Raw genomic sequence first — 22500 nt, 5'->3', positions numbered from 1 at the left:
TGTGTGTGCGTGCGTGCGTGCGCGCGTGTGTGTGAAGGTACGCTCGCTCGGTGGTAGAAACGACTGGCGAGGCGGATATGGAGGGGCTCGGGAAAAACGCTGGGAACTGACCGAGCACCGAGAAGAGAGGGACAGAGAGAAAGAGAGAGAGACATAAAGGACGCACGGACAGCACGGAAGGAAGGAACGAAGGAAAGGAGGAGAGGAGAGGAGATAGAAGTCTGACAGAGGAGCGGAAGACTGTGAAGAACGGGCTCGTCTGGAACACAGAAGAAGGATCCTAAGGTGACTTTATGGGGCTTTCATGGCTGTACGCAGGTCCGACAGAGCTGTGTGCGCGTGCGTGTGTGCGCGCGTGCGTGTGTGTGTGTGTGTGTGCGCGGGGTGTTGACATGTGCTGCATGGCTCGGCACTTAAAGGGAAGAGTGGAGGTGTGTATGTGTGTGTGAGGTGGACAAATGTGTGTGTAGCAGCCTATATATACATGTGTGTGTGTGTGTGTGTGTGTGTGTGTTTTAGGGTTGTTTTTTCCACAAGCTATAAAGGGGCCAAAGTGTGTAAGTGAGCTGAGCTGACCGCTGTAAACTGGAGTGAAGGGATCAAAAGGAGTGGATACTTTTAAGGGAACAGCGTGATCCCATTCCAACACACACACACACACACACACACACACACACACACACACACACACACACACACACACACACACACACACAGGTAGGCTACTTGAAGTTGAGCTAGACGAAAGGCTGGGGTAACATAACTCTTTTAAGAGTCCATTTTTAACCCCTTTTCTTCACTGTGTGTGTGTGTGTGTGTATGTGTGTGTGTGTGTGTGTGTGTGAGCAGAGTTTTCGGTGCAGCAGGTAAAACACACAGTCTTTGGTTGGCGGTTGCAAAAGCAGCAGAGAATGGATCTTTTAGTTTTCTTTGTTGACGCTGAATACTGGACACGCACATCAGCTTCTAGTGCGTGTGCACGAGAGTGTGTGTGTGTGTGTGTCTGTGTGTAAGAGTGTGTGTGCATGTGTGTGCACCATATACGGCAAACAGGTTGAGGGGAGGCAGATCTGATCAGACGCACAGCAACAGAGGAGAGAGCGTGGCACAGGCTGAGCAGCAGCACATTGGATTACACACACACCAATACACGCGCACACACACACGCACACACACACACACACGAAAGCTCTGTGGCCAGCGGAACAGCTGGGAGAAATGTGTGTGTGTCACTGCCTGAAAGCGCTTCACATAATGCGTCTGCCTTTGCACGTGCAGGACTGTTTGCTTTTGTATTATCTTTTGCTACTGTGTGTGTGTGTGTGTGTGTCAGATAGTGTGTGTGTGTGTGTGTGTGTGTGTGTGTGTGTGTGTGTCCCCAATTGAGGCTGTGTAAATATGTATGTGCAGGGAAAGAATGTGCTGTCGTCTCTTCAGACAGACGGCGTGTGTGTGAGTCTAGCACCCCCAGGTCTGAAGACGGGAGGTGGAGGAGGGTGAAGGGGAGGAAGAGCGATCAGATGACCGAGAATAAGGCAGATGAGAGGATTAATCCAGCGGCGAGGGATGAAACGGACACGGGAGAGGAAGAAGAGGAGAGGATGATGGAGGTTTTAGAACGGCAGGAGGAGGTGGAGATGGAAGGAAAGAAAGCGGAGGAGACAGCGGCCGACATGCTCTCTCCAGGAGTGCTGCTCATTCATAATTCACCTCCATGCCAAACGTTCATTCACATATTGACCCCCCACGGCTGCGCTCAATGGAGTTCTCGCCCTCCGCCTCTCCCCGTCTCTCAGCGGACACCCCCGCGGTGTGACGTTCAGTTTTCAGTTAGCCCCGCTTCTTTTTCACTTTGACGGCTTGAGGAACCCCGCGCTGGTTTTTTTCCGCCCTTCTTTTGGGCGCCGGGTGTGAGATTGAATTGTTTAAAATTGAATATTGAATCGGACTCGGCCCTAGACGCAGATAATCGGTATGGATGGCTCGGTGGGAACAACTGATGTCAGTCTGATTCCCTCAACACAGCCACAACGGTCCATAATGGATCTATAATTCATGTGTGAATGCATTGACTAGTCTGTGTTTAGAATAAAAGCAGAGACGCCAGCGCATGAGTTATTCAGCGTAAATACTCAACAATGTCTCTTTATTTAAAATATTTCTGAGCTACACCGTGACCCACTGCTGCGCTGTTGTCGGCTCCGTGAGCCATATGGCAGAGTTTAAAATGCAAAGTCAGAAAATAAGTGGACTGCAGAGGTGCGTTCAGTTCTGAAAGGTAGCAGAAGTACTTACCAGTGAAAGTACACCTTTACTGACTGTTTTAGTTGTACATGTCAGATGGACTTGGTAGCATATTTACTCAAAGAGAAGCAGACACAGAAGGCACAGTGTTGACATTATGTCTCTGCATGCCACTGCTAAACAATGTGTTGTCATGAGGTCATACAAGCAGTTCCTACAGCTGCCGTAATGTAAAGATACAGTTTCTATAGTGTAAGAGTGAGATACAGTTTCTATAGTGTAAGAGTGAGATACAGTATCTATAGTGTAAGAGTGAGATACCGTTTCTATAGTGTAAGAGTGAGATACCGTTTTGATAGTGTAAGAGTGAGTTACAGTATCTATAGTGTAAGAGTGAGATACCGTTTTGATAGTGTAAGAGTGAGATACAGTATCTATAGTGTAAGAGTGAGATACCGTTTTGATAGTGTAAGAGTGAGTTACAGTATCTATAGTGTAAGAGTGAGATACAGTATCTATAGTGTAAGAGTGAGATACAGTATCTATAGTGTAAGAGTGAGATACAGTGTATATAGTGTCAGAGTGAGATACAACATCTATACAGAGTGAGATACAGCGTATATACATGCAGAGTGAGATACAACATCTATGCAGAGTGAGATACAACATCTATGCAGAGTGAGATACAACATCTATGCAGAGTGAGATACAACATCTATACAGAGTGAGATGCAGGGTCTATACAGAGTGAGATACAACATCTATACATGCAGAGTGAGATACAACATCTATGCAGAGTGAGATACAACATCTATACAGAGTGAGATACAGCGTATATACATGCAGAGTGAGATACAACATCTATGTAGAGTGAGATGCAGGGTCTATACAGAGTGAGATACAACATCTATACATGCAGAGTGAGATACAACATCTATGCAGAGTGAGATACAACATATATACAGAGTGAGATGCAACATCTATGCAGAGTGAGATACAACATCTATACATGCAGAGTGAGATACAACATCTATGCAGAGTGAGATGCAGGGTCTATACAGAGTGAGATACAACATCTATACATGCAGAGTGAGATACAACATCTATGCAGAGTGAGATGCAACATCTATGCAGAGTGAGATACAACATCTATACATGCAGAGTGAGATGCAACATCTATGCAGAGTGAGATACAACATCTATACATGCAGAGTGAGATACAACATCTATGCAGAGTGAGATACAACATCTATACAGAGTGAGATGCAGGGTCTATACAGAGTGAGATACAACATCTATATAGAGTGAGATACAACATCTATATAGAGTGAGATGCAGCGTCCATACAGAGTGAGATACAACATCTATATAGAGTGAGATACAACATCTATATAGAGTGAGATACAGAGTGAGATGCAGCGTCCATACAGAGTGAGATACAACATCTATATAGAGTGAGATACAGCGTCCATACATGCAGAGTGAGATGCAGCGTCCATACAGCTCTATACAGAGTGAGATACAGAGTGAGATACAGAGTGAGATACAGAGTGAGATACAGCACATATACAGAGTGAGATACAGCTCTATACAGAGTGAGATACAGAGTGAGATACAGTGCCTATACAGAGTGAGATACAGAGTGAGATACAGCTCGATACAGAGTGAGATACAGAGTGAGATCCAGTTCTATACAGAGTGAGATGCAGAGTGAGATACAGTGCCTATACAGAGTGAGATACAGAGTGAGATACAGAGTGAGATCCAGTTCTATACAGAGTGAGATACAGCGTCTATACAGAGTGAGATACAGCGTCTATACAGAGTGAGATACAGCGTCTATACAGAGTGAGATACAGAGTGAGATCCAGTTCTATACAGAGTGAGATACAGCGTCTATACAGAGTGAGATACAGCGTATATACAGAGTGAGATACAGAGTGAGATACAGCGTCTATACAGAGTGAGATACAGCGTCTATACAGAGTGAGATACAGCGTCTATACAGAGTGAGATCCAGTTCTATACAGAGTGAGATACAGAGTGAGATACAGCGTCTATACAGAGTGAGATACAGCGTCTATACAGAGTGAGATACAGCGTCTATACAGAGTGAGATCCAGTTCTATACAGAGTGAGATCCAGAGTGAGATACAGTGCCTATACAGAGTGAGATACAGCGTCTATACAGAGTGAGATACAGAGTGAGATACAGCGTCTATACAGAGTGAGATACAGAGTGAGATACAGCGTCTATACAGAGTGAGATACAGCGTCTATACAGAGTGAGATACAGTGTGAGATCCAGTTCTATACAGAGTGAGATGCAGAGTGAGATACAGTGCCTATACAGAGTGAGATACAGAGTGAGATACAGCGTCTATACAGAGTGAGATGCAGAGTGAGATCCAGCACCTATACGTGCAGAGTGAGGCTCTTCTGTCTCAGTGCAGTGAGTCGTGGTGCTGCCACTGTCGTTCAAGGGTTTGTTTCCCAGTGGAACCAAGTCTACTAAATATAGTTAAACTAATTAAAGGCACGCTCCACCCCTTAAAGAGAAAGACTATTAGAGCAACTTCATTCATTAACTCTTCATTTATCTGTCAAGGAAAACCTGACTAGAGATCGCTCTGAAATAGGAACATCTCGGGCAGCTTTTCGTGAGCCTTGCCTTTCACTAATCTGGCCATCTTGTCTACTCGTAACACAAGAAGCTGATCAGTCTCAAATCACTCCCGAAGACTGTGCCATCGGTATATGAATGGGTGAATGACATGTAGCGTTAACGCGCCACGTCCATGTACCATTTTGAGATGTGAGTCAGAGGTCCTGAACCAGCGTATTCAGCAGTAAACATGCTAGCATATTAGCTTGTTAGCGGTAGAACGAGCTGAGAACCTTGGAGGTCATTTAGCGTTGCGCCGGGATGCTAAAGACATGGGATGTCTCCTTTTGGATTATTGCCAAAAACAAGCTCTGTGGCAAACAAATGTTTATAAATTGTGCACGTTTGGTTCACAAATGAGCACTAGAGGTTGGATACCATCAGCAGGTAAAAGTAGTTTCTTAAGGTCGTAAACAAACACCACGGTCACGTGACTTCCCGTCAAAGGCAGACTGGAGGTCAGTGTGATGACCTTTTGTCTCATTTAGACACACAACTTTAACATCTCTTCAGATTGTGTTCACCACAGACCTTATTTCAGACTCCTGCAGCGCTCTATAGCGCCCCCTGTGTGACACGCAACAAAGCTACTCTACTGGAATCAAACCACGTTTTATGTGTTTTTGTGTCATTCTTTTGTTATTACTCACTAGGCCAGGGTGGATTAATCAGTGTTTCTCTAAACAGTTTATGCAAAATGACTGCAAGATGACTCCAAATGTCCAACATTTAACCCTTTCATGAGCTGCATTTGAAGAGCAGTGACGCCCTCAAATCCACAAGTTATTTCCAAGCTTACTGAACTTCCTGAGACCTGTGTGGACGTTTTGTTTTATACATTTTCAGCCAGCTGGGTGGACATTTTAGGATTGGGAAATGTAACAAAAAAAACAGGGTGTATCTTTAATCCCATTACTTGACTTTTGGACCCACAATGCAATAGTTCCAGTATGAAACAGTTTGATTGTGCTGCACAGGAGAAACTTTTTTCCAATGTGTGTGCTCGTTCTCTCTGTTTTACTCTTGTTTTACCTTTCTCCTTCATGTCCGAGTTCACGTGTTAAAACAACGACGGAGTTAAAAGCGTGGGCGTAAATCGCAGTGGAAACACATCCGGCCTAAGTGGCCAACATGGCTGAGAGGAATGATGCTCCTCTATCCCCCAGGTTCTAATTGTCTCCAATAGGCCTCCTGCTGATGTGGAATGGACTCATCGTCCACAGTGATGGGCAGCACCTCTGCTCAATTAGCTTCTCTCTATTTAGTCGTGCTGAGCTATTGCTGGCCTCATCCTCACTCAGCGGCACACACACAAATACACACTGAGTGGCATGAGCACATTCACACACGCACACTATCGCGCATAGAAAGACGTCAGCAGGTGTAAAAATAGATTTTATAAATGGGGAGGAAAAAGGGTTTTAGTTGTGTTTACAAGGGGTGATGTCATGTTTGGTTTAGATCCACAGCTGACGAATGGGAGGGCGGCTGCAGCGAGTATCAGCCTGCTGCGCGTTGGCTCGGCTATCTGCTGTTTGTTTTTTTAGGTGCTTTTAAAGAAGCAGAGTTCAAGCAGTTTGTGTGTGTGTGTGTGTGTGTGTGAGTCTCAGTCGATGCGTGTTGTTTTCAGCGGTGGAGGCATGCACACGGTGACGCTGCTCTGGTTGCCACGCAACACAGGAACGTGGGTGGAAGGATTTCCTGTCCTTAGGAAGCTTTGTTTATAAGTGTGGGGGGGAGTGAGCGTGTATGTATATAAGTGTGTGTGTGTGTGTGTGTGTGTGTGTGTGTGTGTGTGTGGATTTCAGTGTGCATTTCAGCCGTATGCTTGAGTGCTTGTGTGTTTTTTAATGCACTCTTCGCCTCAAGTAAAAGTGCTCGAGAAAAGTCACTTAAGACACACACACACACACACACACACACACACACACTCTCTGTGCACTGTACACACAGAGCAGAGGCAAAAAGAGCCCTTTCTAGTGTGTCGAGTTGGATTTCCGTTGCATAACTGTTTGCAGCGCTCCGTCTCCTCCTCTCCGGCCCCAACACTCTCACCACGTCGCCGCCGCCACGCTCCTGCCAGGCCGCCTCCCGCTAATGATGTCATCAGCATGCCTCGTTTTATGTCTCCTCACACATGAGATTGCAATTATGTGTTCTTTGCCCTGCATGCGATCGCAAAAAACACACACACACACACACACACACGGACGCAGCATGGCCGTCCTGCAGGCGTTGGACCCCGTGATTACGTAATTGACATTGAGCGAATAGGATGACGTCAGCTTGGCTCACTCGGACTCTGACTGTCTTTCTGGCTAGCTACAGTGATGTCATAAGTGGATGCAGCCATACACTCTGTGTGTGTGTGTGGATAGAAATGACCTCAGGAACCATCTGATTTATATAATGTGTTTACTCCTCCTCCTCTTTTGCCCTCTTCCTCCCCCTTAAAGTGAGAAGACTTTACAGCTAATAGATACTTTATTGTGCTGTATGTGTTGTTCTTAGCAACATGAGATGCGCTGACACACACACACACACACACACACACTCTCACACCCCCTCCCCTCCTGAAAGAGTGGCCTCTATTAGAAATGAATATCCCAGTGTCTCTACTGGTAACTCCATCGCCTCGATGCCCTCCGTCTGCGACTGCCTGACCTTTTGTTGATTCATCCCGAGACTCGCCAACAATCACAGGCAGGCAGCGAATGAAAGGAGGAGATGATGCCGGGTCGTCTCCACAGGCGCCGCGTACGTGCCAGTTCTTATTTTTAGCCAAAAAGAAAACGTGGCGTCATGGAGAAAGAGGAGCGATCCGGTGGTCGGCCTTCTTCAGCTAGAGACGAAAATATCTGTTTTTAGCTCGGCGCTTCAGCTACGGGGTTTTAAAGCGCAGAAGAAGAGCTCTATTTGTGTCTTGGGTTTGAATAGTCCGCCTGTTGAGTTATCTGTGCGTTGTGGTTGACGCTCTGAACACCAGCCATCTATCGCTGGATGGGAGAACTGGGAGCTTTTAACAGATCTGAACACACACTCGCACGCAAAGACGCACAAACACACTTTGTCTCTCTTCCGTCTTTTTCTCCTTCTAACCTCAGAGCCCAAACCAAAGGGAAATCACACCGCAGAGACTTAACAGTTTATGAGCTGAGCAGCAACACACATACAAATGGTTTGAACACACACAGAATGTGCAGATTTTCCCAATAAACTGATTAGCATTAGCTAATCTACGACCAAACCACAAACAGTCCACAGTGCATTCCACGAACCGAACAACAGCTCCACACTGAACAGGATGATTTGACACCACTGCAACACACACACACACACACACACACACACACACACACACACACACACACACACACACACACACACACACACACACACACACACACAAGCACAAAACCCAAACGAACACTTGAGAACATAACAGCACAAATATATCAAAGATTCAGTCATAATGATGTCCGAACTTCACTTCAACATGTAATTATACACACACACACACACACACACACACACACACACACACACACACACACACACACACACACACATATAACACGCTCACCCCCCACCCCCCAGCAGTCTTAGGGTCTTAGTCAGCGTCTGTGTGTCCATGCGTGGGCCTGTTCCCTGGCAGTGTGAGGGGAAAAAATACCTTCCCATATGATGTAAACACCAAAGTGTGTGTGTGTGTGTGTGTGTGTGTGTGTGAGAGAGAGAGACTGGCATCCTCTAAGATAGGATTCGCTCTGTGACAGTGTACCAAATTATTCCACAACACTGTGCAGTTTCTTTTTCAAGATAAGTTCCTGTGCCATCTCCGCTTTGTTCCACTGCTCAGTGGAAAGAGACGGAGGACGTGTGACATCACTCTGTGAGCGAGGACACAAGGTACGAAGCTAGAGGCCTCTGCTTTTACCTCAGCGAGGGGCTTAAACTGGTTTCATGATGGTTTTAGAGCACGCAGCACTTTGTTTTGAGAAATGCCAAACTAGTTAACTTTCTATTTTTCTTTTTTATGCAGTTATTGAGCCTTTGGAGGCTTTTTTTTTTTTTTTTCTTTGATACATGATTCACATGCTACATGTATGATTGTGTCAAAATGACTGTGTATTGTCAGATAACAGGAATGATAAAAGGAATATATAACATCGGTTTATCACAGCTGCAGTGAGATCTTAGCATATTGACGGCTGCCGTTTCCTTAACCCTTCAGCGACTGGGGTTATTTTCTTGATTTTACATAATTTCTTAAATTCACCTTTTTAAAGGCACTTCCATATCAGATACATACCAAGGTAGGACATTTACATATTTTTTCGGAAACTTGTGAAATAACATTTAACCTTTGTTCAAAATAATGAATATACTTATTTAGGCTTACAGTATATAAGCAATTGTCATCAAATGGCAACAATAAGACTATTAGGCAGTAGTCTACAGATTCAAAGTGTTTTTATTAGATTTTTTTAACAAAAGAACAAAACATAAATCAGACAATCATATTCAATTATATTCTTATTTCTTTGTAGTCATTTATTGTTATTACATTTTTTAAACAACTCAAAACATTAACAATAATAATTTGTTCGTTACCTTAATCACGTTGTACCTACTAGGGGTGGGAATCACCAGAGGTCCCACGATTCTATTTTATACTGCGATGAGTATATGAGTATTGAGATTTATTCCCTTTTTTCCACTGCAAATTGTCCCCAAAGGAAAACTTCGTCAACATATTGTATCTAAGAAGATCAAGTTTCATCTCACTTCAATCATTTTTATTGCAGCAAAATGTGATTGTCAAGCAGACAAACTGACCACCATGTCATCAATGTTGTCATTCGAGCTGGATGCGCCGAAGAGGGGGCGGGGCTTATCTCTGTGCAGGTTTCATTTACTCCTTCCACCATGGGTTCATAATATTATCCGTAGGTGGATGTCACGCGGGGAAGTGCGTCTGGATGACGGCCGCTTCCAGCGCTGCTAGAGGACCAGCAGCCAGTTTGATGCTTTCCTACCGTCTTTGAGCAGCGGCGTGTTGCGCAACATCTGTGAGAGCAGCGGCAGTGACAGGAAGTCCAGACGGTTGATTTAAACGTGGACGCCGCATTTTCTAAATTTCTAAGTTCATTAAATTATCATAATTATTATTATTATTTTTTGCCCCTCTCCTAGTGATATCAGGGGCAAAATTATATTTCTTAGGGGCAGTTTTGCCCTTTGCCCTCATGTATTTCCGATGCTGATACATACCCATGTGTTTTACATCAAAAATTGCAGAACAATCTCAGCTCTCTATATAATGAGGCAAAGGTGTAAAGAGATAATATGGCTCTAAAGCTGAAAAATGCAATCTCGATTTTGGAAATTCTTCATATGTCTTGTGAAAACATAACTTTACTCATGTGGACGAACTGTTTTGGTGGCGCAATTGGTTTACCAAAGGTCTTAGGTTCACAAAAGCAGTGGAATATTTGAAGAAAATGGTAGATACATGTAATTAAATGTCTATAACCAAATTTGTTGTTATCGTTTTACTAAGAACTGCTCATTAGAAAGAGAGAGCAGAGATAACAGATCCGTTACCATGGGAGCACACCACAGCAAATCTGTTTTTTATTTATTTAAGTATCAGAACAGAGTTCATCACTGATGCGACCAAATAATTTTTACATGAACCCACTTTTCATCGATACTCTCGCATACAGCAAGCTGAGGTGGACACAACTCAGTGAAGAGTAGATTGGATTTTGATCAGCTTTATTTCAGACTCTACCGCTCCATTCAAATAATAATAACACTCAATACAGCAGGATGCTCATTTAGTAGAAGATGGTGCATTTAGAGTCAAACGGACCATAAAGCAGGGGATGCTTTAGGGGCGGGGCTACGAGGTGATTGACAGGTCTGGAAGTTGTCCTTGTGTTGGTCTTACAATTTGAACACATATTTCTCAAAATACGATGGCGACGGCCAAAATGCCGAAACACAAGGCTTCAAACCGGCAGTGCACAAACCAATGGGTGGCGTCATGGTGACTACATGACACGTGACGACTTTCATTGTGACGACCGCATGGTAAACTGCAGAAACGGCAAAAGTCGCTCTCTGCGTTCGGACTCACCGTCTGTGTGTCGAAGCCTCGCTGTGCATGAAGGGCGGAGGTGGAGAGGCCAGGAGCCACGTTCCTGTGATAACCCATGAAGAATTCAGTGCACAGATGGGCTGAGCTCACGGCAGGCCTCACGAAACACACTTTTGTAAGTAATATTCAATGTCACTTTCCTGTACTGTGTTGTCTAATGTGGTCCTCAGGTGCTTCCTGTGCGGGGTTGCAGGAGAGCTGGAGTATGGCAAGCCTCGAGGGACAATAAAGGAAAGCACGGTATAAGATGTGGCTAACAAGATTAGCTCCAGTTCAGCAACGACCAAACTAAACTGAAGTTTGCTTCAAAGAGGCGACGGGACCCGGTGTGGCCTAACACGTGTTAAGTGTGATAAGTGTCTTCTGATCTGGTCAGAGGGGGGAAATGATATCTGCCGTGTGTTTGTTGCTAGGTAACTTTGTCACAATACCCCCGTGACCTTCCGACCCTGCCAAGTGTGTGGTGTCGCTGTCCCGGTCTCACACTCGTGTAGCGTGTGTTATCTGAGACGATGGTGCGACTGCCGCATAGCAACTGAGAACAGCTGTGATTTCAGTGTGTGTGTGTGTGTGTGTGTGTGACACTGTTCATCTATACACACACCCACAACAACATAATATGCTACACTGTCACTTCCACAGCGTGGTAGCGCCATAGACTCAATCAGCCAAAATGCAACGCCCCCCCCCCCGACACACACACACACACACACACACACACACACACACACACACACGTTGTCAAATCGCAGCCAGAAATAGAGAGCAGAGGGAGCGACGGAGCAATCATTTCCATTCATGTAAAATGCTGTTATTCAAAGCTCCCTCCCCTTATTCAATAGTCTTATTCATCTCTCTCTTGACTGCAAAACCAAACACGCCTTGTCTTCTGCTTCCCGGCAGGAGCCTTTTGTGCACACGCACACGCCAGCGCTCGTGCGTGTGTGTGTGTGTGTGTGTGTGTGTGTGTGTGTGTTCTCCGCTCTCCTCCATGAGAGGAATGTCCTTGGCCTGCCGACCTGCCTGCTCCCACCGAGCCCTCCGTCAAACACCTGGGGGCGGGTGCTGCCGCGCCGCTCCGGCCAATCAGCGGCCCCCGGCAGTTAATGACATCAGTTAGCGGAGGATCTTTAGGACCGGCCCCTCGAGGTGATTCGTCGGAGAGAGAGTGCTCTTATTGTTATGATGATTAAGTGTTATATGAAGGGCTATCAGAGGAGAGCCCCTTAATGAAAGTGGAGCGCAGAGAGCAGAGGCAGCTAGCGGAGAGAGGGAAGAAGAGGAGCGCTTAAGGTGCGAGAAGACAGAGATGGTGGGAGAACGAGGGAGCGCAGGGCTGAATATTCAGCAGCTGTGTGTCCAGACTTGCTGACTCTGGGTGTTCATGCTCTGAATGTGCCATGAGAGGTGCAGGAAACCGCTGTAAAAGAGCAAAAAGGGGAAGAAAGAGAGGACAAGCGAAGCACGCACATTTGTATTTGTTTTGTTGCCTTGTTTGTATGTGTGCAGGAATGCAAGTGTGTGTGAGTGAACCCTGGAGTTTCCCTTGTCGCTCCTCGGTAAAGGAGAGGAACGCCCTGCCTCAGAGGAAAATTCCATCCTCAGCAGCTCCTACGCGGTCGTAAATCACCCGGCTGGGATGTCCAACGCGTTCTGTTAGTCTGTGAATAAGCGGTTGTCATTTGCCTTTTTTGTTGTATCCACTTTCCCCTCAGCCTCTCTCGTCATGTTCAATCTGAGTTTGACTACGTTTCCCAGAATGCCTCTCGACACCCCAGCTCCCCACTCTTTCCGTGCTCTAACTTGTTGACTTTCAGCTGCTGGTGTCTAAAGAGAGAGAGAGCATTATGGTCGACCATAAACATTGTCAATGGCAAAGTATGTACGAATGCCTCGTCCATGACGGAGTGCTCCCAGAATGCATTTGTTGCAGACCAGAGCTCTTGCTCGCCCAAAATCCACACTAAACAACACCTCCTCCAGGTCTGCGTTTAAAGGTGGACTTTTCATTTGAGTAGCTTCTCGCACACCTAAAGCTATTTCTTTAGGACGGGTTCCACTGGAGAGCTGAAGTGTCTGATTCGGTTTCACGGCCTCCTCCGCCCTGACAAGAACACGCTTATGGAGGAAACACTCACCTGCCTGTCTAGTTGATGGTTTGCCTCCATGCTGTGGTTCAGGACCAGTGACTGAAATCAACTTTTTGGCTCAGGGGCTGTTAGACTGAAACGTAGTCATTTTTTTTACCAGCCTCAACTGTGACATTACTGATATACATTTCCATGAAATATGTTACCGTACATGTTTCCAGAGCCATTTTGTGTCTGGAATGAAGTATATATTCATCTCAAACTTGACAGTGGATGAAGTGAGCAGCTTTAAAGTTTGAGATGAGGCTGAAACAGGAATTTTGTGCAGTGAGGCATTTCCCTGCTAGATTAGTGTGCTTCAGACCGTTATTGATAGGGTTCACCTAAAGAGGACCTGAAAGCTAAATGACTGTTTGTCTGTGCTGTTCACATAATAATGTGATTCATCGATCAATACATGTATTATACATACATTTCCAAGCACACAAGTATTATTGTGTGCTTTGAAAGTCAATAAAAGCATTTTTATGACCTGACTTTCAGACATTTCCAAGCCCCACCAGACTTCCTGTCTTTCCAGCAGAGAAAACGAGTGTCTGACGGTAGCTTCTCATGAGGGGTTAGCTCTGACCAGCTACCGTGCCTCTCTCCTCCTACACTGTGGCTCACCCTCACTCCTCTGTTGCATGTTTTAGGGATGCAGGTAGGAAGGGTTCTGGCAGGATCTCAGGGTGCAGGTAGTGTCCTGAGCTGCACTGGCTGCAGAATCAGTAAGTGGACTTGGATCGTAAATCTACTTGTATAGATCTTTTCTAGTCCTACGTCATCATTCACCCATTCACACCCATTCAAACAGGAGCTACCATGCAAGCTGCCACCTGCCCATCAGGAGGATCTAACGTTCACACCACTTATTGACTGACAGGACCTTGGAGTTAAGTGTCTTGCCCAAGAAAACCTCAACATGGACTAGCAGAGCCTTGGATTGGACCGCCAATCCTCTGATTGAAGTTCTACCACTAAGCCACAGTATGCTGCTTCGGCCAATCAAATACTTCCAGCTTCATGAGCATAAGCCTTCACACCCCTGGATTTATTTCTCCAACTCAATATCTTGGATCGTGTTTCGTTGATGTCTTGAAATTGTCCGTGGTTTTGCCTTACAGCTTTAAGTTAGTTGTAGCATTTTTGGTCACCTAAACGTGTCTTATTCAGCATTCGGTTATAGTTAGCTCCAAGTCACATTGACGACATCCACTTTTTTATCAACGGGCTATTGTTTTCTCAACGCAACTTTTGCGATCAGATGTGCAGATCAGAGGTCAGCGGCTGATTGAATAGTGATCAGATATACAGCGTGGTCAAAGGAGCGGCTGTAAAACTTTGGAGAAAGATATTTAATTTCCTATAAACGCTTCACAATAACAGTCCCCCGTTATTTTATTATTTAAACCTTTTACTTTGAAACTGCAACATCAAGAAACGTTGGGTTTTTCATCAGCAGTAACAAGACAGCAGGTTTTCTGTCCTTCCCTTTGATCTCCTTTGGATGATCAAAGATCGTCGAAGACCTACGTTCGATAAATTGTGCCCACATGCTCTCCACACCTCACTGAGATATAAAAATAAGTGCGAACCCGGCCACCTCGGTACACGGTCTGGCTGATCGGATCTCAATGTGAACAGGAACTGATCTCGGATTGTGCAGACTTTACAGTTAAGGTCAAGATCGGAGGAGAAAAGCTGCATTGAAAAGAGGAACAAAGGCCTTTGTCCCACTGGTTTCTTAAACAACACGCCGCCCACCAAAGTAGCCTCTTGTTTAGTTTGTTATAGCAGGGATGTTTCTGGTCTATTTGTTTTCTCTGGAAACTTTAAGATAGTTTCTATGAGCCTCGGTACAAAGATGCTTCTTAATGCTTAGGGGCCTGTGATCAGCTGCATAATTTGAAAGGTCAGCAAAACCCAGGGTTACTATTCTATGTATCATCAAATTATGTGTAGAAGACATTGGGCTATGATTAGGCAACCAATAACGCAGTATTACTCAATGTAGCGTCCTGATTCATTTCACTAAGACCAATGCCTTGATGCAGAGAGAGCTCTGGCAAAAAAAAAAGCTCAACCAGGCTTAACCTTTCCTACAACTCACATTGTATTGGCCAATGAACTGCATGCACATGCACATTCCTGATAGATCAGATTGCAACGTGATCAGCCTTGTTCTGCTGTTCAGCTCATGTCATAAAGACACGTTAGGCAGACTTCTCCATGCGCCACCAAGGCATCTGATGGGAGCGAGCTCTCATCTCAACCACTGCACAATTCTTGAATTCCTTTCCTTTTGGTAATCTGGAAAATTCTTGTGCGTGAATATCCCAACAATAAGTAATGATCTTATCCTGATAATGAGACTGAGAAGGAACTTCATGAACGTTGGGAAAACCCCATGACATCCTGTTCAATTCACGGATCTACCACTCCTGGATGGTATTTCCTCGTCTCAGCGAGTGCACCCGTTGGCTGTGTGTAGGGTTAATGTTGGAGTGGGTGTGTCTTTGAGTTAGTCTGCAGCCGACAGATGGACCCTTCTCAGTTTATCCAACAAACACTACTATCGCTGGCATTCATTTGGCACCGAGCAGATGGAAACTTCAGACTTTGCTCCGGAGTCGTCGTCAGGAAGCTGTATGATGATCTGCAAGTGTGCGATGCAGTAAGGTGGGGAAAGCGACGAGGATGTGCAAGTGCGGCGTTGGAGCTGCCTGCCACTTTCCTCCACAAGTCTCCAGCTATCGAGGAAGCTTCGAGCAGGGAGGATGCCGGCCCCCACTTCTTCTCCCACACATCACCGCCGGCTAAAGGAATGTAGCGGAAAACGAGAGGGACTCGAGATAGAAGATCACAGGCCTTAATACGAACCACATTGTGTGTTGTTCTCCTGTTTCCCCATCTCCTGTGTTCTCCGCATCAGGAAGTCAAACAGCCCTTGATGAATATCTACAAAGAGATTTGAGACTTATAAAGAGCGGCAATTTAGCCAGGTATGTTATCTTAAGCCTGGTAATTTGGGAATTCAATTCACTCACCGGGGGAGCCGGGGGAGCCCGTGGTTTTTATCAGGCGGACTACATGAGGTGTGTGCATTTGAAATGGAGAGTTTCAGAGCGATCTAATCAATGACTGACCACCTCCTTAACACTGGGCTTATCATCTGTTATCCCGCTCCCTTTTCTCCCTGCTGCATGTATGTGAGCTGTAACCATGGATCAGGCCCTGAGTTACACATCTAATCACGCCACCATCATCCTTCATCCCTAATTCTGTTGGCAGGGCTTGTCAAACAGCATACGCTGAAAGACGTGGTGACTTTGAAATGCTGCTAATGACCCCGGGATATAACTACCCTCTCTCTTTTACTCCCCCTCACTCCTTCTTGTCCACTCCTGTCATTCGCACTGTCGGTTATCCTCTTTCTTGTTCACTGCAACTCTCTGGATCTGCTGATAAGAAAACGCAAGGGAGGTTGTGTGAGTGGAAACAAGGCTTGTTTTATTAGTGTAATAATTCATACAGGCTGTCAGGTGAAGTCGTTAAGGGTTAACAAGAAGATGAGCTTCTGTCCAAATGTTATTTAACCTTTTATTTAAACTGGGCAGCCTCACAGAATGAAAATCTCCTCCATCAAGGGACGGCCAAAGACACAGCATCCGGACAAACATGAAAGTCTCGGAGAGAAAAACACACGAAAGCCGAATACAATCAAAGCAAAATAGCCGGGAGACTACTTTATCAGCAATCCAATAGGCAACACTTGAGCGTCAAACCAGCGGGCTCATTGCCAGACCTATTTAAATCTTGCCTAAACAAAGCAAAGACAGCTCCTTATTGAGTCTGCCACAAGAACCTTCATTAACCGTGTAAACTCGCCGAGAGAGCTTTCAGCTTTAAATCATTGTGCGGCCCGTTCCACGAGGAGGGAGCAGAGTACATAAAGGCACTTTTGCCTGATTCAGCTGTGACCTCGGGGACAGATAGCAAAAACAAATCCTGGCACTGCAAACAGTGATTTACCAACTACTTTTTCTCTATTCTGAGATGTAAAGGAAACAGTGAATTAGGAGACCCCAGAGCGGCCTTTGTGTATTTAAATAGAAAGCTGAAGCAGGGAATGAGTCGAGCGGTGGACGGGGGTGTCTGTCAGCTGGAGCATAGAAGGCGACACTGATGGGAGACAGAGGTGGACTCGCTAATGCAGCTCAAGGAGTGATGCCTGTGAATATAAAACATCTTCATCAAGTAGCACGGCAATAGAAGTAACCGCTCTCTCTCAGCAAAAGTTTAAAAAAACAACATCACGGGTGTGGAGAAAACCGGATTTCGGCCAAACCTTTTATGCGTTTGAGCCCACTTACTCCTTTGCACAAGCTTGTCCTACTTTCCAGGCAGCCATTTTCCATTCAGCTTCAACTGCAGCAAACATTTGAAAGTTGCTTCAGATGGGCGTTCTGCTTTGTCCATTTGAGTGTGGCGGTGCCCACGTATTGACGTTCACGAGGCTGCTAATGTTAGCATGCTAACACGCTCACAATGACAACTGTAGTGTTCAGCAGCGTGTTTAGTTTAGCCTTAAAGGGGCTTTATTTAACAATGAGAGCGTTAATATAGCAGTCTGTGTGACGATGTAGGAGTCACGTCTACCGTGTGTGTGTGTGTGTGTGTGTGTGTCTAGCCTTCAGCTCTGAGCTCACGGCTGGAGAACAGTTTTTGGTACTTCACATGTTTTTGATACTGCAAGCTGTGGACACTATTTGGTTTGGTACCAAGAAAAGTACTAACGCTTTGGTACCAGCACTAAATGCACTAAAACTAAAAAAAGAAGGCTGATATCCTTTTTAAAATGTGGCCATTTAAATACATTCTGCATGCATTATTTACCATCTCACTACTGCATTTTATTCACTTTTTTATGTTGCTTTTTCTACTTTTATTTTGCTTTTTGACTGTTTTAATGTTTTCTTAACTGTTTTTAAATCTGCATTATGTTTTGATGCTTTTAATGGTTTTATGTGAAGCACTTTGAATCGCCTTGTTGTTGAAATGTGCTCTACAAATAAACTTGCCTTGCCTAAAACATGCAGCTCAGCCTCTCAGTCAGGGGCTGAAACATGGCCGCTGAAGAGCATCCCATTCCTCCCGTCACTTTTCCTCTTGTTTTTTGGCCTGTTTGCGAGTTGGTAAACAGTCTGCGTTTAGTTTTTGTCGGCATTCAGAACACGTTTGAGTTGACATAAGGTATCTTGTGCAGTGTTAGAAACAGCTTGTAGGAGTGGGAGGGAGGAGTGAAGGATGTAAGCGGAGTTGTATCATCAGCAGAAGCGCTGTAATACCGTCAGCAAAGGACAAACTGCTGCCTCGCCCTCTTGTCCTTCTCGCTGCACTTTTCAAAAAAAATCCAACTGTCTCATCTCCACCAGAGCATATTTGTCCCGCTTTCACCTCTCTGCCAAAAGGTGATCTAATGCACTCTTCGCTCTCCACCAAACATCGGGGCAGTTGCATCGCGAGCTTCTCTCCCTGGAGTTTGAGCTCATTTGCTTATTGATTCCAATCTAACATTTCAGCCAAATTTGCACAAGGCTCAAAGAGCAGAGTGAGCCGCAGCCGCCAGAGAGGGCGGACCTTTGGAACCGGACCGGCTCTTCCAGTGGTTGTTGCCATGGTTTGTTGTTGTCGGGACAAACCGCCGGCCAGTGACTGAGAGCCTGAGCTGCTGTTTGTTAAAGATAAGTGGAAAAGCCAGAGGGGTAAAGAGACAGAGGGAGACAGAGAGGGAGCCTTGGTTCATTTTTTGTTTTGCTATTTGACTGCAGGACATCCAGCTGAAAAACACTCACCAGCTCAAAGCTTCATCCACCACGCTCTGCCCTCAATGTGGGGATCCCGATAGATCTCCCTCCCCAAACAGTTCACCAGCCTTTCTCCTTGTGGGTCCCTGACCCCTCACCCCTCCTCGCCCGCTATCAAAGCTCCGTTGGCTCTGCACTGGGCCGCTTTGATATCGTACAGTGTTTCTGGCAATCTCCCTCTCCTTCTCTCTCCTTCTCTCTCTCTCTGTCTGTCTGCCGCTCTCCTTTCCCACAATATTGTAAAAGAGCACCGAGTGCCAACAGGGACCTGCTCACTGTCAAAGAGAAAAGACAGGGAGGCCTTAGAGGGAGCGAGGAGGAGGAGGAGGAGGAGGAGGAGGAGGAGGAGGAGGTAGAGAGAGAGCTGTTGGTCTTTATAGGTTCAGCTTCCAACATGTGTCGGTAATTCAAGTTACAAAAGAAAGACAACAGGTGTAGTGTTACTTTTGCTTGTCTTACAATGACTTCAAGTGCTGTCGGTCCAGAACGACTCATGTTGCAAGACAATGTAGCACGCTGCTACAACTGTTGTAGCAGAAATGCATGTGTTTGTGAAGCAGTGAGCGCTCCCCTGCATGGATGAATGAGACTGGGATTAAACTGCACGAGTGCAAACACTTGTGAGCGGATGTTTTGACGTAGTTTTGCTGTTGTTGAAGGTGCAACACACAGGATTCTGAATCCCATATATTGCACCTTTTTTTTAAAGACAGCCTATTAGCTTCAATACTTTAGAAATCACTTTTTGATTATTTATTGATGGAGGTATGTCAGAAAAATGTCATTTTTATGAATGAATTTGATATAGACTTGACTTTTGGGGAATGAAGTATTTCTTTAAATAAAAAGTATACAGGGAAAGCCGAGAGGTGATTAGCATCTCCCGGAGTGTGTGTGAATGTGTGTGAATGTACCTTACATGGTAGCTCCTCCCATCAGTTATGAATGGGTGTGAATGATGACATGTAGTGTTAAAGAGCTTTAAGTGGTCGGAAGACTAGAAAAGTCCATTTAACGCTTAGCTTAGCATAAAGTCTGGAAGAGTCTGGCTCTCTTCAAAGTTCACATGATCAACCGACTCATTAAAGCTGAAACAAAATGTAACTTGCTTGTTTTACATACATAATAATGTAAAAATGGGTAAGTAAACAAACTAAGCTAATCAGATCTCTGCTGAAAAGAACATTGTATTATAAAATGTTGAACTATTCTTTTAAATTGGGAAATCAGCTGATGGTTTCATGAGAGGAGACTCAAAGTAAAAAAGCGGTTACAGAGAGTTCTGTTTCTCTCTCTAACATCTGATCTTTAGCGCCGCGCAGCAGGAGCACGCTAACGAGACGCCAGCCCACAGTTTCCTCTGGGCCTTTCGGCTACGTTTGTCATTTTAACCGGCGACGGCGGCGATCAGGCTGCAGGACCTGCGACTTGCGTGTGTCGTACATGAATTGGTCTTCGCCGAAGGAGATTCAATGACGGGTTCGTTAGCTTCGTGGCTCGTCAGATCTGGGGAGCAGTTTGGAGTCCGAAACAGAATCCCGCCCGATAAGGACGTCGTAGCGTGGCGGTTTAGTTTTTAGAGCGCTCTGACTGGAGCGTTAGCGAGTGACCGAGACAATAAGGGAGCAAGTGAGTAACCGAGTAAGCGTGCAGCAGCGTGTCCTTGCATGTGGTGTGTCATGGCCATTACCATGGAAGTCTGGAGCCCTGAGCCTGGGCTTTTTTTTTAAGTTTGACCTGACACACACACACACACACACCCTGCAGTCCACCAAGGGACCTCCAGGCTGCACACTCACACAAGTCACCTTCAAGCGTCCACATTCGCAACCTCCGTTTGCTTATGTGTGTGTGTGTGCATGTGTGTGTGAGTCTGATTGTTCCCCGTCCTCAGAGGGCGAGGATGAGCGTGACTTCATGATCGCTGGCTGCTGATGAATCATACCAAACTTACTCCGTGTTTGCTTGATGCAGATGTCTGTTTGCCGTGTTGGTTAGCCCACTTTGGAGGACAGTCTTGAATTATTCACTGGCAATATTTGATTTCCTTGCCCCATACATCACACGTGTCCCTTCTCAGCCCGTGCCTCTTGGTTCCTGTGTGTACATTTGCTTCTCTTTTACCAAAGCAGCGCCTAAGCAGTGGCCTCATTGATGTGCTTTGTGCGATCATTTTTCAAAGTGAAAGTTCTGGGGCTCTGTTCCCCTACATATACTGTATATTATGTGCTTATTATCTGCTCAGCTGGTTGCCAATAGACAGCGCTGCAGTGTTTATCCTCGAGCAGGACAGCTTCTGTACTTAGGGGACAAAGCAAGGGCCTTAACCCATTTTAACTTAAGCCCCAATAATTACGTTTATTCGACCCTTTACATTATGGCTATGATGGATTTTGTGCTTTGGACCATATAGAGCAGCAACTAGCTATTTATTATCATCAATTCATCGCTCATGTAGTTCCTGATTAATTAATTAATTAACTGACTATAACATTCTACTAAATGGTAAACAAATTAAATTTAAAAAATCTAATTTTAATTTCTTTAAATGTTAAATTCAAGCAAGGCAAGTTTATTTGTAGAGCACATTTTAACAACAAGGTGATTCAAAGTGCTTCACATAAAACCATTAAAAGCATCAAAACATAATGCAGAAGAAAACAGGATTTAAAAACAGTCAAGAACATTCTTTAAAACAGTCAAAAAGACAAAAATAAATACAAAATTATAAAAGTTGCAGTGCAGTTTAAGAAATAAAATGCAGTAGTGAGATGCAGCAATTGAATCTGGATCAATTAAAGGCAACAGCAAACAGAAAAGTCTTCCTCTGGATTTAATGAGCTGCGGGTCTCTTTCAGGTGAATGGATGTGGACACAGAGGCTCCCATGCAAAGATCTAAACTAATGCACTCACACCAATGGCACAGCCTTCGGGAATAACTTGGGGTTCAGTATAACTTAATCAGACACTTGTTATATATTACATTGTAACTCATTCCCATGCTCGCTGCTCAGGTTAATCACAGCAGACTGCTGCTAATAACGGAGCTACAAGCTAAAGTAACTGGAGGCTCCATTGATTTGCATTATGATGCATCAAGCTCTATATTCAGGTATCGTTATCATGATATGTAATCTAGTAAAAGTGCTTTTCTAGACTTCTCACCACTCAAAGTCCTCACAACAATGAGAGAAAATAGAGGAAAGCTGTTTTGATTGTGGGCTTTTCAAGCATAAAGCTCCAGTGTTACTCTGGTGAAAAGCCGTCCTCTGTACAGACCAAAGCAGTCCTCGGAGGAAAAGGCAGAGAAAGCCTGTGTGTGTGTGTGTGTGAATGTGTGCATGTTTATGTGCGTGTGCGACTGTGTGAGTTGCCCGGCAGCCAGGACCGAGGGGTCAGCAGCAGTCCTCTGGGACGCCCTGACC

At 45.1% G+C, this 22500-nt stretch overlaps 1 protein-coding gene across 1 annotated transcript in view; it reads left to right on the top strand.

Moving 5' to 3' along the window:
* The window catches only part of ches1 (checkpoint suppressor 1), a 61956-nt gene that overhangs the window by 49 nt on the left and 39407 nt on the right, over positions 1–22500 (top strand). Inside the window, exon 1 of the mRNA XM_079214907.1 lies at positions 1–285. This exon is cut by the window's left edge and continues 49 nt beyond it. The gene's annotated coding sequence lies outside the window, so the exon portion shown is untranslated. The remainder of the gene's footprint in view (positions 286–22500) is intronic.

Source organism: Taurulus bubalis (assembly GCF_910589615.1).
Source record: "Taurulus bubalis genome assembly, chromosome: 3".
Lineage (NCBI taxonomy): Eukaryota > Metazoa > Chordata > Actinopteri > Perciformes > Cottidae > Taurulus > Taurulus bubalis.
The sequence above is the reverse complement of the archived record's forward strand: the minus strand, read 5'-3'. Positions and strand labels throughout refer to the sequence as shown.